Source organism: Schistocerca gregaria, chromosome X (genome assembly GCF_023897955.1).
Source record: "Schistocerca gregaria isolate iqSchGreg1 chromosome X, iqSchGreg1.2, whole genome shotgun sequence".
In the NCBI taxonomy this organism is placed as follows: Eukaryota; Metazoa; Arthropoda; class Insecta; order Orthoptera; family Acrididae; genus Schistocerca; species Schistocerca gregaria.
Genome location: NC_064931.1, coordinates 15,355,515 through 15,376,335, shown reverse-complemented (window position 1 = coordinate 15,376,335; position 20,821 = coordinate 15,355,515).

The window sequence follows — 20,821 nt, the reverse complement described above, 5'->3', positions numbered from 1 at the left end:
CCACAGTAAGAAAAAATGGCAGACTGGGTGACCAATTGGGACGAGTAACTATGACTCTCTTAAGGTAGCCAATGCCTCGTTACTAGGGTTTCGATTAAGATATCTCGAATAACCCCTGGGAGGAGAAACGGTCACTCTATTATGATACACATCTAGTGACATATCGCTTCTGGCAGACTGGCCGCTGTAAGAAAAAATGGCAGACTGGGTGAGCAATTGGGACGAGTAACTATGACTCTCTTAATGTAGCCAATGCCTCGTTACTAGGGTTTCGATTAAGATATCTCGAATAACCCCTGGGAGGAGTAACGATCACTCTTTTATGATACACAACTTGTGACATATCGCTTCTGGCAGACTGGCCGCAGTGAGAAAAAATGGCCGACTGGGTGAGCAATTGGGACGAGTTACTATGACTCTCTTAAGGTAGAAAATGCCTCGTTACTAGTGTTTCGATTAAGATATCTCGAATAACCCCTGGGAGGAGAAACGATCACTCATTTATGATACACAACTAGTGACATATCGCTTCTGGCAGACTTGCCACAGTAAGAAAAAATGTTGGACTGTGTGAGCAATTGGGACGAGTAACTATGACTCTCTTAAGGTAGCCAATGCCTCGTTACTAGGGTTTCGATTAAGATATCTCGAATAACCCCTGGGAGGATTAACGATGACTCTTTAATGATACACAACTAGTGACATATCGCTTCTGGCAGACTTGCCACAGTAAGAAAAATGGCAGACTGGGTGAGCAATTGGGACGAGTAACTATGACTCTCTTAAGGTAGCCAATGCCTCGTTACTAGGGTTTCGATTAAGATATCTCGAATAACCCCTGGGAGGAGAAAGGATCACTCTTTTATGATACACAACTAGTGACATATCGCTTCTGGCAGACTGGCTGCAGTAAGAAAAAATGTTGGACTGTGTGAGCAATTGGGACGAGTAACTATGACTCTCTTAAGGTAGCCAATGCCTCGTTACTAGGGTTTCGATTAAGATATCTCGAATAACCCCTGGGAGGATTAACGATGACTCTTTAATGATACACAACTAGTGACATATCGCTTCTGGCAGACTTGCCACAGTAAGAAAAATGGCAGACTGGGTGAGCAATTGGGACGAGTAACTATGACTCTCTTAAGGTAGCCAATGCCTCGTTACTAGTGTTTCGATTAAGATATCTCGAATAAGCCCTGGGAGGAGAAACGATCACTCATTTATGATACACAACTAGTGACATATCGCTTCTGGCAGACTGGCCGCAGTAAGAAAAAATGGCAGACTGGGTGAGCAATTGGGACGAGTAACTGTGACTCTCTTAAGGTAGCCAATGCCTCGTTACTAGGGTTTCGATTAAGATATCTCGAATAACCCCTGGGAGGAGAAAGGATCACTCTTTTATGATACACAACTAGTGACATATCGCTTCTGGCAGACTGGCCACAGTAAGAAAAAATGTTGGACTGTGTGAGCAATTGGGACGAGTAACTATGACTCTCTAAAGGTAGCCAATGCCTCGTTACTAGGGTTTCGATTAAGATATCTCGAATAACCCCTGGGAGGATTAACGATGACTCATTATTGATACACAACTAGTGACATATCACTTCTGGCAGACTTGCCACAGTAAGAAAAAATGGCAGACTGGGTGACCAATTGGGACGAGTAACTATGACTCTCTTAAGGTAGCCAATGCCTCGTTACTAGGGTTTCGATTAAGATATCTCGAATAACCCCTGGGAGGAGTAACGATCACTCTATTATGATACACAACTAGTGACATATCGCTTCTGGCAGACTGGCCGCTGTAAGAAAAAATGGCAGACTGGGTGAGCAATTGGGACGAGTAACTATGACTCTCTTAATGTAGCCAATGCCTCGTTACTAGGGTTTCGATTAAGATATCTCGAATAACCCCTGGGAGGAGTAACGATCACTCTTTTATGATACACAACTTGTGACATATCGCTTCTGGCAGACTGGCCGCAGTGAGAAAAAATGGCCGACTGGGTGAGCAATTGGGACGAGTTACTATGACTCTCTTAAGGTAGAAAATGCCTCGTTACTAGTGTTTCGATTAAGATATCTCGAATAACCCCTGGGAGGAGAAACGATCACTCATTTATGATACACAACTAGTGACATATCGCTTCTGGCAGACTTGCCACAGTAAGAAAAAATGTTGGACTGTGTGAGCAATTGGGACGAGTAACTATGACTCTCTTAAGGTAGCCAATGCCTCGTTACTAGGGTTTCGATTAAGATATCTCGAATAACCCCTGGGAGGATTAACGATGACTCATTATTGATACACAACTAATGACATATCGCTTCTGGCAGACTTGCCACAGTAAGAAAAAATGGCAGACTGGGTGACCAATTGGGACGAGTAACTATGACTCTCTTAAGGTAGCCAATGCCTCGTTACTAGGGTTTCGATTAAGATATCTCGAATAACCCCTGGGAGGAGTAACGATCACTCTTTTATGATACACAACTTGTGACATATCGCTTCTGGCAGACTGGCGGCAGTGAGAAAAAATGGCAGACTGGGTGAGCAATTGGGACGAGTTACTATGACTCTCTTAAGGTAGCCAATGCCTCGTTACTAGGGTTTCGATTAAGATATCTCGAATAACGCCTGGGAGGAGAAAGGATCACTCTTTTATGATACACAACTAGTGACATATCGCTTCTGGCAGACTGGCCGCAGTAAGTAAAAAAGGCAGACTGGGTGAGTAATTGGGACGAGTAACTATGACTCTCTTAAGGTAGCCAATGCCTCGTTACTAGGGTTTCGATTAAGATATCTCGAGTAACCCCTGGGAGGAGAAAGGATCACTCTTTTATGATACACAATTAGTGACATATCGCTTCTGGCAGACTGGCCACAGTAAGAAAAAATGGCAGACTGGGTGAGCAATTGGGACGAGTAACTATGACTCTCTTAAGGTAGCCAATGCCTCGTTACTAGGGTTTCGATTAAGATATCTCGAATAACCCCTGGGAGGTGTAACGATCATTTTTTTAAGATACACAACTAGTGACATATAGCTTCTGGCAGACTGGCCGAAGTAAGAAAAAATGGCAGACTGGGTGAGCAATTGGGACGAGTAGCTATGACACTCTTAAGGTAGCCAATGCCTCGTTACTAGGGTTTCGATTAAGATATCTCGAATAACCCCTGGGAGGAGAAAGGATCACTCTTTTATGATACACAACTAGTGACATATCGCTTCTGGCAGACTGGCTGCATTAAGAAAAAATGTTGGACTGTGTGAGCAATTGGGACGAGTAACTATGACTCTCTTAAGGTAGCCAATGCCTCGTTACTAGGGTTTCGATTAAGATATCTCGAATAACCCCTGGGAGGATTAACGATGACTCTTTAATGATACACAACTAGTGACATATCGCTTCTGGCAGACTTGCCACAGTAAGAAAAAATGTTGGACTGTGTGAGCAATTGGGACGAGTAACTATGACTCTCTTAAGGTAGCCAATGCCTCGTTACTAGGGTTTCGATTAAGATATCTCGAATAACCCCTGGGAGGAGAAAGGATCACTCTTTTATGATACACAACTAGTGACATATCGCTTCTGGCAGACTTGCCACAGTAAGAAAAAATGGCAGACTGGGTGACCAATTGGGACGAGTAACTATGACTCTCTTAAGGTAGCCAATGCCTCGTTACTAGGGTTTCGATTAAGATATCTCGAATAAGCCCTGGGAGGAGTAACGATCACTCTTTTATGATACACAACTTGTGACATATCGCTTCTGGCAGACTGGCGGCAGTGAGAAAAAATGGCAGACTGGGTGAGCAATTGGGACGAGTTACTATGAATCTCTTAAGGTAGCCAATGCCTCGTTACTAGGGTTTCGATTAAGATATCTCGAATAACCCCTGGGAGGAGAAAGGATCACTCTTTTATGATACACAACTAGTGACATATCGCTTCTGGCAGACTGGCCGCAGTAAGTAAAAAAGGCAGACTGGGTGAGTAATTGGGACGAGTAACTATGACTCTCTTAAGGTAGCCAATGCCTCGTTACTAAGGTTTCGATTAAGATATCTCGAGTAACCCCTGGGAGGAGAAAGGTTCACTCTTTTATGATACACAATTAGTGACATATCGCTTCTGGCAGACTGGCCACAGTAAGAAAAAATGGCAGACTGGGTGAGCAATTGGGACGAGTAACTATGACTCTCTTAAGGTAGCCAATGCCTCGTTACTAGGGTTTCGATTAAGATATCTCGAATAACCCCTGGGAGGTGTAACGATCATTTTTTTATGATACACAACTAGTGACATATAGCTTCTGGCAGACTGGCCGAAGTAAGAAAAAATGGCAGACTGGGTGAGCAATTGACGCGAGTAGCTATGACACTCTTAAGGTAGCCAATGCCTCGTTACTAGGGTTTCGATTAAGATATCTCGAATAACCCCTGGGAGGAGAAAGGATCACTCTTTTATGATACACAACTAGTGACATATCGCTTCTGGCAGACTGGCTGCAGTAAGAAAAAATGTTGGACTGTGTGAGCAATTGGGACGAGTAACTATGACTCTCTTAAGGTAGCCAATGCCTCGTTACTAGGGTTTCGATTAAGATATCTCGAATAACCCCTGGGAGGAGAAAGGATCACTCATTTATGATACACAACTAGTGACATATCGCTTCTGGCAGACTGGCCGCAGTAAGAAAAAATGGCAGACTGGGTGAGCAATTGGGACGAGTAACTGTGACTCTCTTAAGGTAGCCAATGCCTCGTTACTAGGGTTTCGATTAAGATATCTCGAATAACCCCTGGGAGGAGAAAGGATCACTCTTTTATGATACACAACTAGTGACATATCGCTTCTGGCAGACTGGCCACAGTAAGAAAAAATGTTGGACTGTGTGAGCAATTGGGACGAGTAACTATGACTCTCTAAAGGTAGCCAATGCCTCGTTACTAGGGTTTCGATTAAGATATCTCGAATAACCCCTGGGAGGATTAACGATGACTCATTATTGATACACAACTAGTGACATATCACTTCTGGCAGACTTGCCACAGTAAGAAAAAATGGCAGACTGGGTGACCAATTGGGACGAGTAACTATGACTCTCTTAAGGTAGCCAATGCCTCGTTACTAGGGTTTCGATTAAGATATCTCGAATAACCCCTGGGAGGATTAACGATGACTCTTTAATGATACACAACTAGTGACATATCGCTTCTGGCAGACTTGCCACAGTAAGAAAAAATGTTGGACTGTGTGAGCAATTGGGACGAGTAACTATGACTCTCTTAAGGTAGCCAATGCCTCGTTACTAGGGTTTCGATTAAGATATCTCGAATAACCCCTGGGAGGATTAACGATGACTCATTATTGATACACAACTAGTGACATATCGCTTCTGGCAGACTTGCCACAGTAAGAAAAAATGGCAGACTGGGTGACCAATTGGGACGAGTAACTATGACTCTCTTAAGGTAGCCAATGCCTCGTTACTAGGGTTTCGATTAAGATATCTCGAATAACCCCTGGGAGGAGTAACGATCACTCTTTTATGATACACAACTTGTGACATATCGCTTCTGGCAGACTGGCGGCAGTGAGAAAAAATGGCAGACTGGGTGAGCAATTGGGACGAGTTACTATGACTCTCTTAAGGTAGCCAATGCCTCGTTACTAGGGTTTCGATTAAGATATCTCGAATAACCCCTGGGAGGAGAAAGGATCACTCTTTTATGATACACAACTAGTGACATATCGCTTCTGGCAGACTGGCCGCAGTAAGTAAAAAAGGCAGACTGGGTGAGTAATTGGGACGAGTAACTATGACTCTCTTAAGGTAGCCAATGCCTCGTTACTAGGGTTTCGATTAAGATATCTCGAGTAACCCCTGGGAGGAGAAAGGATCACTCTTTTATGATACACAATTAGTGACATATCGCTTCTGGCAGACTGGCCACAGTAAGAAAAAATGGCAGACTGGGTGAGCAATTGGGACGAGTAACTATGACTCTCTTAAGGTAGCCAATGCCTCGTTACTAGGGTTTCGATTAAGATATCTCGAATAACCCCTGGGAGGTGTAACGATCATTTTTTTATGATACACAACTAGTGACATATAGCTTCTGGCAGACTGGCCGAAGTAAGAAAAAATGGCAGACTGGGTGAGCAATTGGGACGAGTAGCTATGACACTCTTAAGGTAGCCAATGCCTCGTTACTAGGGTTTCGATTAAGATATCTCGAATAACCCCTGGGAGGAGAAAGGGTCACTCTTTTATGATACACAACTAGTGACATATCGCTTCTGGCAGACTGGCTGCAGTAAGAAAAAATGTTGGACTGTGTGAGCAATTGGGACGAGTAACTATGACTCTCTTAAGGTAGCCAATGCCTCGTTACTAGGGTTTCGATTAAGATATCTCGAATAACCCCTGGGAGGATTAACGATGACTCTTTAATGATACACAACTAGTGACATATCGCTTCTGGCAGACTTGCCACAGTAAGAAAAATGGCAGACTGGGTGAGCAATTGGGACGAGTAACTATGACTCTCTTAAGGTAGCCAATGCCTCGTTACTAGTGTTTCGAATAAGATATCTCGAATAAGCCCTGGGAGGAGAAACGATCACTCATTTATGATACACAACTAGTGACATATCGCTTCTGGCAGACTGGCCGCAGTAAGAAAAAATGGCAGACTGGGTGAGCAATTGGGACGAGTAACTGTGACTCTCTTAAGGTAGCCAATGCCTCGTTACTAGGGTTTCGATTAAGATATCTCGAATAACCCCTGGGAGGAGAAAGGATCACTCTTTTATGATACACAACTAGTGACATATCGCTTCTGGCAGACTGGCCACAGTAAGAAAAAATGTTGGACTGTGTGAGCAATTGGGACGAGTAACTATGACTCTCTAAAGGTAGCCAATGCCTCGTTACTAGGGTTTCGATTAAGATATCTCGAATAACCCCTGGGAGGATTAACGATGACTCATTATTGATACACAACTAGTGACATATCACTTCTGGCAGACTTGCCACAGTAAGAAAAAATGGCAGACTGGGTGACCAATTGGGACGAGTAACTATGACTCTCTTAAGGTAGCCAATGCCTCGTTACTAGGGTTTCGATTAAGATATCTCGAATAACCCCTGGGAGGAGTAACGATCACTCTATTATGATACACAACTAGTGACATATCGCTTCTGGCAGACTGGCCGCTGTAAGAAAAAATGGCAGACTGGGTGAGCAATTGGGACGAGTAACTATGACTCTCTTAATGTAGCCAATGCCTCGTAACTAGGGTTTCGATTAAGATATCTCGAATAACCCCTGGGAGGAGTAACGATCACTATTTTATGATACACAACTTGTGACATATCGCTTCTGGCAGACTGGCCGCAGTGAGAAAAAATGGCCGACTGGGTGAGCAATTGGGACGAGTTACTATGACTCTCTTAAGGTAGAAAATGCCTCGTTACTAGTGTTTCGATTAAGATATCTCGAATAACCCCTTTGAGGAGAAACGATCACTCATTTATGATACACAACTAGTGACATATCGCTTCTGGCAGACTGGCCGCAGTAAGAAAAAATGGCAGACTGGGTGAGCAATTGGGACGAGTAACTATGACTCTCTGAAGGTAGCCAATGCCTCGTTAGTAGGGTTTCGATTAAGATATCTCGAATAACCCCTGGGAGGATTAACGATGACTTTTTAATGATACACAACTAGTGACATATCGCTTCTGGCAGACTTGCCACAGTAAGAAAAAATGGCAGACTGGGTGAGCAATTGGGACGAGTAACTATGACTCTCTTAAGGTAGCCAATGCCTCGTTACTAGTGTTTCGATTAAGATATCTCGAATAAGCCCTGGGAGGAGAAACGATCACTCATTTATGATACACAACTAGTGACATATCGCTTCTGGCAGACTGGCCGCAGTAAGAAAAAATGGCAGACTGGGTGAGCAATTGGGACGAGTAACTATGACTCTCTTAAGGTAGCCAATGCCTCGTTACTAGGGTTTCGATTAAGATATCTCGAATAACCCCTGGGAGGAGAAAGGATCACTCTTTTATGATAAACAACTAGTGACATATCGCTTCTGGCAGACTGGCCGCAGTAAGAAAGAATGGCAGACTGTGTGAGCAATTGGGACGAGTAACTATGACTCTCTAAAGGTAGCCAATGCCTCGTTACTAGGGTTTCGATTAAGATATCTCGAATAACCCCTGGGAGGTGTAACGATCACTCTTTTATGATACACAACTAGTGACATATAGCTTCTGGCAGACTGGCCGCAGTAAGAAAAAATGGCAGACTGGGTGAGCAATTGGGACGAGTAACTATGACTCTCTTAAGGTAGCCAATGCCTCGTTACTAGGGTTTCGATTAAGATATCTCGAATAACCCCTGGGAGGAGAAAGGATCACTCTTTTATGATACACAACTAGTGACATATCGCTTCTGGCAGACTGGCTGCAGTAAGAAAAAATGTTGGACTGTGTGTGCAATTGGGACGAGTAAGTATGACTCTCTTAAGGTAGCCAATGCCTCGTTACTAGGGTTTCGATTAAGATATCTCGAATAACCCCTGGGAGGATTAACGATGACTCTTTAATGATACACAACTAGTGACATATCGCTTCTGGCAGACTTGCCACAGTAAGAAAAAATGGCAGACTGAGTGAGCATTTGGGACGAGTAACTATGACTCTCTTAAGGTAGCCAAAGCCTCGTTACTAGTGTTTCGATTAAGATATCTCGAATAAGCCCTGGGAGGAGAAACGATCACTCATTTATGATACACAACTAGTGACATATCGCTTCTGGCAGACTGGCCGCAGTAAGAAAAAATGGCAGACTGGGTGAGCAATTGGGACGAGTATCTGTGACTCTCTTAAGGTAGCCAATGCCTCGTTACTAGGGTTTCGATTAAGATATCTCGAATAACCACTGGGAGGAGAAAGGATCACTCTTTTATGATACACAACTAGTGACATATCGCTTCTGGCAGACTGGCCACAGTAAGAAAAAATGGCAGACTGGGTGAGCAATTGGGACGAGTAACTATGACTCTCTTAAGGTAGCCAATGCCTCGTTACTAGGGTTTCGATGAAGATATCTCGAATAACCCCTGGGAGGATTAACGATGACTCTTTAATGATACACAACTAGTGACATATCGCTTCTGGCAGACTTGCCACAGTAAGAAAAAATGGCAGACTGGGTGAGCAATTGGGACGAGTAACTATGACTCTCTTAAGGTAGCCAATGCCTCGTTACTAGTGTTTCGATTAAGATATCTCGAATAACCCCTGGGAGGAGAAACGATCACTCATTTATGATACACAACTAGTGACATATCGCTTCTGGCAGACTGGCCGCAGTAAGAAAAAATGGCAGACTGGGTGAGCAATTGGGACGAGTAACTATGACTCTCTTAAGGTAGCCAATGCCTCGTTAGTAGGGTTTCGATTAAGATATCTCGAATAACCCCTGGGAGGGGAAAGGATCACTCTTTTATGATACACAACTAGTGACATATCGCTTCTGGCAGACTGGCCGCAGTAAGAAAAAATGGCAGACTGGGTGAGCAATTGGGACGAGTAACTATGACTCTCTTAAGGTAGCCAATGCCTCGTTACTAGGGTTTCGATTAAGATATCTCGAATAACCCCTGGGAGGAGTACCGATGACTCTTTTATGATACACAACTAGTGACATATCGCTTCTGGCAGACTGGCCGCAGTAAGAAAAAATGGCAGAATGGGTGAGCAATTGGGACGAGTAACTATGACTCTCTTAAGGTAGCCACTGCCTCGTTACTAGGGTTTCGATTAAGATATCTCGAATAACCCCTGGGAGGTGTAACTATCACTCTTTTATGATACACAACTAGTGACATATAGCATCTGGCAGACTGGCCGCAGTAAGAAAAAATGGCAGACTGGGTGAGCAATTGGGACGAGTAGCTATGACTCTCTTAAGGTAGCCAATGCCTCGTTACTAGGGTTTCGATTAAGATATCTCGAATAACCCCTGGGAGGAGAAAGGATCACTCTTTTATGATACACAACTAGTGACATATCGCTTCTGGCAGACTGGCTGCAGTAAGAAAAAATGTTGGACTGTGTGAGCAATTGGGACGAGTAACTATGACTCTCTTAAGGTAGCCAATGCCTCGTTACTAGGGTTTCGATTAAGATATCTCGAATAACCCCTGGGAGGATAAACGATGACACTTTAATGATACACAACTAGTGACATATCGCTTCAGGCAGACTTGCCACAGTAAGAAAAAATGGCAGACTGGGTGAGCAATTGTGACGAGTAACTATGACTCTCTTAAGGTAGCCAATGCCTCGTTACTATGGTTTCGATTAAGATATCTCGAATAACCCCTGGGATGAGTAACGATCGCTCTATTATGATACACAACTAGTGACATATCGCTTCTGGCAGACTGGCCGCAGTAAGAAAAAATGGCAGACTGGTTGAGCAATTGGGACGAGTAACTATGACTCTCTTAAGGTAGCCAATGCCTCGTTACTAGGGTTTCGATTAAGATATCTCAAATAACCCCAGGGAGGAGAAACGATCACTCATTTATTATACACAACTAGTGACATATCGCTTCTGGCAGACTGGCCGCTGTAAGAAAAAATGGCAGACTGGTTGAGCAATTGGGACGAGTAACTATGACTCTCTTAATGTAGCCAATGCCTCGTTACTAGGATTTCGATTAAGATATCTCGAATAACCCCTGGGAGGAGAAAGGATCACTCTTTTATGATACACAACTAGTGACATATCGCTTCTGGCAGACTGGCCGCAGTAAGTAAAAAAGGCAGACTGGGTGAGTAATTGGGACGAGTAACTATGACTCTCTTAAGGTAGCCAATGCCTCGTTACTAGGGTTTCGATTAAGATATCTCGAGTAACCCCTGGGAGGAGAAAGGATCACTCTTTTATGATACACAATTAGTGACATATCGCTTCTGGCAGACTGGCCACAGTAAGAAAAAATGGCAGACTGGGTGAGCAATTGGGACGAGTAACTATGACTCTCTTAAGGTAGCCAATGCCTCGTTACTAGGGTTTCGATTAAGATATCTCGAATAACCCCTGGGAGGTGTAACGATCATTTTTTTATGATACACAACTAGTGACATATAGCTTCTGGCAGACTGGCCGAAGTAAGAAAAAATGGCAGACTGGGTGAGCAATTGGGACGAGTAGCTATGACACTCTTAAGGTAGCCAATGCCTCGTTACTAGGGTTTCGATTAAGATATCTCGAATAACCCCTGGGAGGAGAAAGGGTCACTCTTTTATGATACACAACTAGTGACATATCGCTTCTGGCAGACTGGCTGCAGTAAGAAAAAATGTTGGACTGTGTGAGCAATTGGGACGAGTAACTATGACTCTCTTAAGGTAGCCAATGCCTCGTTACTAGGGTTTCGATTAAGATATCTCGAATAACCCCTGGGAGGATTAACGATGACTCTTTAATGATACACAACTAGTGACATATCGCTTCTGGCAGACTTGCCACAGTAAGAAAAATGGCAGACTGGGTGAGCAATTGGGACGAGTAACTATGACTCTCTTAAGGTAGCCAATGCCTCGTTACTAGTGTTTCGATTAAGATATCTCGAATAAGCCCCGGGAGGAGAAACGATCACTCATTTATGATACACAACTAGTGACATATCGCTTCTGGCAGACTGGCCGCAGTAAGAAAAAATGGCAGACTGGGTGAGCAATTGGGACGAGTAACTGTGACTCTCTTAAGGTAGCCAATGCCTCGTTACTAGGGTTTCGATTAAGATATCTCGAATAACCCCTGGGAGGAGAAAGGATCACTCTTTTATGATACACAACTAGTGACATATCGCTTCTGGCAGACTGGCCACAGTAAGAAAAAATGTTGGACTGTGTGAGCAATTGGGACGAGTAACTATGACTCTCTAAAGGTAGCCAATGCCTCGTTACTAGGGTTTCGATTAAGATATCTCGAATAACCCCTGGGAGGATTAACGATGACTCATTATTGATACACAACTAGTGACATATCACTTCTGGCAGACTTGCCACAGTAAGAAAAAATGGCAGACTGGGTGACCAATTGGGACGAGTAACTATGACTCTCTTAAGGTAGCCAATGCCTCGTTACTAGGGTTTCGATTAAGATATCTCGAATAACCCCTGGGAGGAGTAACGATCACTCTATTATGATACACAACTAGTGACATATCGCTTCTGGCAGACTGGCCGCTGTAAGAAAAAATGGCAGACTGGGTGAGCAATTGGGACGAGTAACTATGACTCTCTTAATGTAGCCAATGCCTCGTAACTAGGGTTTCGATTAAGATATCTCGAATAACCCCTGGGAGGAGTAACGATCACTATTTTATGATACACAACTTGTGACATATCGCTTCTGGCAGACTGGCCGCAGTGAGAAAAAATGGCCGACTGGGTGAGCAATTGGGACGAGTTACTATGACTCTCTTAAGGTAGAAAATGCCTCGTTACTAGTGTTTCGATTAAGATATCTCGAATAACCCCTGGGAGGAGAAACGATCACTCATTTATGATACACAACTAGTGACATATCGCTTCTGGCAGACTGGCCGCAGTAAGAAAAAATGGCAGACTGGGTGAGCAATTGGGACGAGTAACTGTGACTCTCTTAAGGTAGCCAATGCCTCGTTACTAGGGTTTCGATTAAGATATCTCGAATAACCCCTGGGAGGAGAAAGGATCACTCTTTTATGATACACAACTAGTGACATATCGCTTCTGGCAGACTGGCCACAGTAAGAAAAAATGTTGGACTGTGTGAGCAATTGGGACGAGTAACTATGACTCTCTAAAGGTAGCCAATGCCTCGTTACTAGGGTTTCGATTAAGATATCTCGAATAACCCCTGGGAGGATTAACGATGACTCATTATTGATACACAACTAGTGACATATCACTTCTGGCAGACTTGCCACAGTAAGAAAAAATGGCAGACTGGGTGACCAATTGGGACGAGTAACTATGACTCTCTTAAGGTAGCCAATGCCTCGTTACTAGGGTTTCGATTAAGATATCTCGAATAACCCCTGGGAGGAGTAACGATCACTCTATTATGATACACAACTAGTGACATATCGCTTCTGGCAGACTGGCCGCTGTAAGAAAAAATGGCAGACTGGGTGAGCAATTGGGACGAGTAACTATGACTCTCTTAAGGTAGCCAATGCCTCGTTACTAGGGTTTCGATTAAGATATCTCGAATAACCCCTGGGAGGAGTAACGATCACTCTATTATGATACACAACTAGTGACATATCACTTCTGGCAGACTGGCCGCTGTAAGAAAAAATGGCAGACTCAGTGAGCAATTGGGACGAGTAACTATGACTCTCTTAATGTAGCCAATGCCTCGTTACTAGGGTTTCGATTAAGATATCTCGAATAACCCCTGGGAGGAGAAAGGATCACTCTTTTATGATAAACAACTAGTGACATATCGCTTCTGGCAGACTGGCCGCAGTAAGAAAGAATGGCAGACTGTGTGAGCAATTGGGACGAGTAACTATGACTCTCTAAAGGTAGCCAATGCCTCGTTACTAGGGTTTCGATTAAGATATCTCGAATAACCCCTGGGAGGTGTAACGATCACTCTTTTATGATACACAACTAGTGACATATAGCTTCTGGCAGACTGGCCGCAGTAAGAAAAAATGGCAGACTGGGTGAGCAATTGGGACGAGTAACTATGACTCTCTTAAGGTAGCCAATGCCTCGTTACTAGGGTTTCGATTAAGATATCTCGAATAACCCCTGGGAGGAGAAAGGATCACTCTTTTATGATACACAACTAGTGACATATCGCTTCTGGCAGACTGGCTGCAGTAAGAAAAAATGTTGGACTGTGTGAGCAATTGGGACGAGTAAGTATGACTCTCTTAAGGTAGCCAATGCCTCGTTACTAGGGTTTCGATTAAGATATCTCGAATAACCCCTGGGAGGATTAACGATGACTCTTTAATGATACACAACTAGTGACATATCGCTTCTGGCAGACTTGCCACAGTAAGAAAAAATGGCAGACTGAGTGAGCATTTGGGACGAGTAACTATGACTCTCTTAAGGTAGCCAAAGCCTCGTTACTAGTGTTTCGATTAAGATATCTCGAATAAGCCCTGGGAGGAGAAACGATCACTCATTTATGATACACAACTAGTGACATATCGCTTCTGGCAGACTGGCCGCAGTAAGAAAAAATGGCAGACTGGGTGAGCAATTGGGACGAGTATCTGTGACTCTCTTAAGGTAGCCAATGCCTCGTTACTAGGGTTTCGATTAAGATATCTCGAATAACCACTGGGAGGAGAAAGGATCACTCTTTTATGATACACAACTAGTGACATATCGCTTCTGGCAGACTGGCCACAGTAAGAAAAAATGGCAGACTGGGTGAGCAATTGGGACGAGTAACTATGACTCTCTTAAGGTAGCCAATGCCTCGTTACTAGGGTTTCGATGAAGATATCTCGAATAACCCCTGGGAGGATTAACGATGACTCTTTAATGATACACAACTAGTGACATATCGCTTCTGGCAGACTTGCCACAGTAAGAAAAAATGGCAGACTGGGTGAGCAATTGGGACGAGTAACTATGACTCTCTTAAGGTAGCCAATGCCTCGTTACTGGTGTTTCGATTAAGATATCTCGAATAACCCCTGGGAGGAGAAACGATCACTCATTTATGATACACAACTAGTGACATATCGCTTCTGGCAGACTGGCCGCAGTAAGAAAAAATGGCAGACTGGGTGAGCAATTGGGACGAGTAACTATGACTCTCTTAAGGTAGCCAATGCCTCGTTAGTAGGGTTTCGATTAAGATATCTCGAATAACCCCTGGGAGGGGAAAGGATCACTCTTTTATGATACACAACTAGTGACATATCGCTTCTGGCAGACTGGCCGCAGTAAGAAAAAATGGCAGACTGGGTGAGCAATTGGGACGAGTAACTATGACTCTCTTAAGGTAGCCAATGCCTCGTTACTAGGGTTTCGATTAAGATATCTCGAATAACCCCTGGGAGGAGTACCGATGACTCTTTTATGATACACAACTAGTGACATATCGCTTCTGGCAGACTGGCCGCAGTAAGAAAAAATGGCAGAATGGGTGAGCAATTGGGACGAGTAACTATGACTCTCTTAAGGTAGCCACTGCCTCGTTACTAGGGTTTCGATTAAGATATCTCGAATAACCCCTGGGAGGTGTAACTATCACTCTTTTATGATACACAACTAGTGACATATAGCATCTGGCAGACTGGCCGCAGTAAGAAAAAATGGCAGACTGGGTGAGCAATTGGGACGAGTAGCTATGACTCTCTTAAGGTAGCCAATGCCTCGTTACTAGGGTTTCGATTAAGATATCTCGAATAACCCCTGGGAGGAGAAAGGATCACTCTTTTATGATACACAACTAGTGACATATCGCTTCTGGCAGACTGGCTGCAGTAAGAAAAAATGTTGGACTGTGTGAGCAATTGGGACGAGTAACTATGACTCTCTTAAGGTAGCCAATGCCTCGTTACTAGGGTTTCGATTAAGATATCTCGAATAACCCCTGGGAGGATAAACGATGACACTTTAATGATACACAACTAGTGACATATCGCTTCAGGCAGACTTGCCACAGTAAGAAAAAATGGCAGACTGGGTGAGCAATTGGGACGAGTAACTATGACTCTCTTAAGGTAGCCAATGCCTCGTTACTATGGTTTCGATTAAGATATCTCGAATAACCCCTGGGATGAGTAACGATCGCTCTATTATGATACACAACTAGTGACATATCGCTTCTGGCAGACTGGCCGCAGTAAGAAAAAATGGCAGACTGGTTGAGCAATTGGGACGAGTAACTATGACTCTCTTAAGGTAGCCAATGCCTCGTTACTAGGGTTTCGATTAAGATATCTCAAATAACCCCAGGGAGGAGAAACGATCACTCATTTATTATACACAACTAGTGACATATCGCTTCTGGCAGACTGGCCGCTGTAAGAAAAAATGGCAGACTGGTTGAGCAATTGGGACGAGTAACTATGACTCTCTTAATGTAGCCAATGCCTCGTTACTAGGATTTCGATTAAGATATCTCGAATAACCCCTGGGAGGAGAAAGGATCACTCTTTTATGATACACAACTAGTGACATATCGCTTCTGGCAGACTGGCCGCAGTAAGTAAAAAAGGCAGACTGGGTGAGTAATTGGGACGAGTAACTATGACTCTCTTAAGGTAGCCAATGCCTCGTTACTAGGGTTTCGATTAAGATATCTCGAGTAACCCCTGGGAGGAGAAAGGATCACTCTTTTATGATACACAATTAGTGACATATCGCTTCTGGCAGACTGGCCACAGTAAGAAAAAATGGCAGACTGGGTGAGCAATTGGGACGAGTAACTATGACTCTCTTAAGGTAGCCAATGCCTCGTTACTAGGGTTTCGATTAAGATATCTCGAATAACCCCTGGGAGGTGTAACGATCATTTTTTTATGATACACAACTAGTGACATATAGCTTCTGGCAGACTGGCCGAAGTAAGAAAAAATGGCAGACTGGGTGAGCAATTGGGACGAGTAGCTATGACACTCTTAAGGTAGCCAATGCCTCGTTACTAGGGTTTCGATTAAGATATCTCGAATAACCCCTGGGAGGAGAAAGGGTCACTCTTTTATGATACACAACTAGTGACATATCGCTTCTGGCAGACTGGCTGCAGTAAGAAAAAATGTTGGACTGTGTGAGCAATTGGGACGAGTAACTATGACTCTCTTAAGGTAGCCAATGCCTCGTTACTAGGGTTTCGATTAAGATATCTCGAATAACCCCTGGGAGGATTAACGATGACTCTTTAATGATACACAACTAGTGACATATCGCTTCTGGCAGACTTGCCACAGTAAGAAAAATGGCAGACTGGGTGAGCAATTGGGACGAGTAACTATGACTCTCTTAAGGTAGCCAATGCCTCGTTACTAGTGTTTCGATTAAGATATCTCGAATAAGCCCTGGGAGGAGAAACGATCACTCATTTATGATACACAACTAGTGACATATCGCTTCTGGCAGACTGGCCGCAGTAAGAAAAAATGGCAGACTGGGTGAGCAATTGGGACGAGTAACTGTGACTCTCTTAAGGTAGCCAATGCCTCGTTACTAGGGTTTCGATTAAGATATCTCGAATAACCCCTGGGAGGAGAAAGGATCACTCTTTTATGATACACAACTAGTGACATATCGCTTCTGGCAGACTGGCCACAGTAAGAAAAAATGTTGGACTGTGTGAGCAATTGGGACGAGTAACTATGACTCTCTAAAGGTAGCCAATGCCTCGTTACTAGGGTTTCGATTAAGATATCTCGAATAACCCCTGGGAGGATTAACGATGACTCATTATTGATACACAACTAGTGACATATCACTTCTGGCAGACTTGCCACAGTAAGAAAAAATGGCAGACTGGGTGACCAATTGGGACGAGTAACTATGACTCTCTTAAGGTAGCCAATGCCTCGTTACTAGGGTTTCGATTAAGATATCTCGAATAACCCCTGGGAGGAGTAACGATCACTCTATTATGATACACAACTAGTGACATATCGCTTCTGGCAGACTGGCCGCTGTAAGAAAAAATGGCAGACTGGGTGAGCAATTGGGACGAGTAACTATGACTCTCTTAATGTAGCCAATGCCTCGTAACTAGGGTTTCGATTAAGATATCTCGAATAACCCCTGGGAGGAGTAACGATCACTATTTTATGATACACAACTTGTGACATATCGCTTCTGGCAGACTGGCCGCAGTGAGAAAAAATGGCCGACTGGGTGAGCAATTGGGACGAGTTACTATGACTCTCTTAAGGTAGAAAATGCCTCGTTACTAGTGTTTCGATTAAGATATCTCGAATAACCCCTGGGAGGAGAAACGATCACTCATTTATGATACACAACTAGTGACATATCGCTTCTGGCAGACTGGCCGCAGTAAGAAAAAATGGCAGACTGGGTGAGCAATTGGGACGAGTAACTGTGACTCTCTTAAGGTAGCCAATGCCTCGTTACTAGGGTTTCGATTAAGATATCTCGAATAACCCCTGGGAGGAGAAAGGATCACTCTTTTATGATACACAACTAGTGACATATCGCTTCTGGCAGACTGGCCACAGTAAGAAAAAATGTTGGACTGTGTGAGCAATTGGGACGAGTAACTATGACTCTCTAAAGGTAGCCAATGCCTCGTTACTAGGGTTTCGATTAAGATATCTCGAATAACCCCTGGGAGGATTAACGATGACTCATTATTGATACACAACTAGTGACATATCACTTCTGGCAGACTTGCCACAGTAAGAAAAAATGGCAGACTGGGTGACCAATTGGGACGAGTAACTATGACTCTCTTAAGGTAGCCAATGCCTCGTTACTAGGGTTTCGATTAAGATATCTCGAATAACCCCTGGGAGGAGTAACGATCACTCTATTATGATACACAACTAGTGACATATCGCTTCTGGCAGACTGGCCGCTGTAAGAAATAATGGCAGACTGGGTGAGCAATTGGGACGAGTAACTATGACTCTCTTAATGTAGCCAATGCCTCGTAACTAGGGTTTCGATTAAGATATCTCGAATAACCCCTGGGAGGAGTAACGATCACTATTTTATGATACACAACTTGTGACATATCGAATCTGGCAGACTGGCCGCAGTGAGAAAAAATGGCCGACTGGGTGAGCAATTGGGACGAGTTACTATGACTCTCTTAAGGTAGAAAATGCCTCGTTACTAGTGTTTCGATTAAGATATCTCGAATAACCCCTGGGAGGAGAAACGATCACTCATTTATGATACACAACTAGTGACATATCGCTTCTGGCAGACTGGCCGCAGTAAGAAAAAATGGCAGACTGGGTGAGCAATTGGGACGAGTAACTATGACTCTCTTAAGGTAGCCAATGCCTCGTTAGTAGGGTTTCGATTAAGATATCTCGAATAACCCCTGGGAGGATTAACGATGACTTTTTAATGATACACAACTAGTGACATATCGCTTCTGGCAGACTTGCCACAGTAAGAAAAAATGGCAGACTGGGTGAGCAATTGGGACGAGTAACTATGACTCTCTTAAGGTAGCCAATGCCTCGTTACTAGTGTTTCGATTAAGATATCTCGAATAAGCCCTGGGAGGAGAAACGATCACTCATTTATGATACACAACTAGTGACATATCGCTTCTGGCAGACTGGCCGCAGTAAGAAAAAATGGCAGACTGGGTGAGCAATTGGGACGAGTAACTATGACTCTCTTAAGGTAGCCAATGCCTCGTTACTAGGGTTTCGATTAAGATATCTCGAATAACCCCTGGGAGGAGAAAGGATCACTCTTTTATGATACACAACTAGTGACATATCGCTTCTGGCAGACTGGCCACAGTAAGAAAAAATGTTGGACTGTGTGAGCAATTGGGACGAGTAACTATGACTCTCTTAAGGTAGCCAATGCCTCGTTACTAGGGTTTCCATTAAGATATCTCGAATAACCCCTGGGAGGATTAACGATGACTCATTATTGATACACAACTAGTGACATATCGCTTCTGGCAGACTTGCCACAGTAAGAGAAAATGGCAGACTGGGTGACCAATTGGGACGAGTAACTATGACTCTCTTAAGGTAGCCAATGCCTCGTTACTAGGGTTTCGATTAAGATATCTCGAATAACCCCTGGGAGGAGTAACGATCACTCTATTATGATACACAACTAGTGACATATCACTTCTGGCAGACTGGCCGCTGTAAGAAAAAATGGCAGACTCGGTGAGCAATTGGGACGAGTAACTATGACTCTCTTAATGTAGCCAATGCCTCGTTACTAGGGTTTCGATTAAGATATCTCGAATAACCCCTGGGAGGAGAAAGGATCACTCTTTTATGATACACAACTAGTGACATATCGCTTCTGGCAGACTGGCCGCAGTAAGAAAGAATGGCAGACTGTGTGAGCAATTGGGACGAGTAACTATGACTCTCTAAAGGTAGCCAATGCCTCGTTACTAGGGTTTCGATTAAGATATCTCGAATAACCCCTGGGAGGTGTAACGATCACTCTTTTATGCTACACAACTAGTGACATATAGCTTCTGGCAGACTGGCCGCAGTAAGAAAAAATGGCAGACTGGGTGAGCAATTGGGACGAGTAACTATGACTCTCTTAAGGTAGCCAATGCCTCGTTACTAGGGTTTCGATTAAGATATCTCGAATAACCCCTGGGAGGAGAAAGGATCACTCTTTTATGATACACAACTAGTGACATATCGCTTCTGGCAGACTGGCTGCAGTAAGAAAAAATGTTGGACTGTGTGAGCAATTGGGACGAGTAAGTATGACTCTCTTAAGGTAGCCAATGCCTCGTTACTAGGGTTTCGATTAAGATATCTCGAATAACCCCTGGGAGGATTAACGATGATTCTTTAATGATACACAACTAGTGACATATCGCTTCTGGCAGACTTGCCACAGTAAGAAAAAATGGCAGACTGAGTGAGCATTTGGGACGAGTAACTATGACTCTCTTAAGGTAGCCAAAGCCTCGTTACTAGTGTTTCGATTAAGATATCTCGAATAAGCCCTGGGAGGAGAAACGATCACTCATTTATGATACACAACTAGTGACATATCGCTTCTGGCAGACTGGCCGCAGTAAGA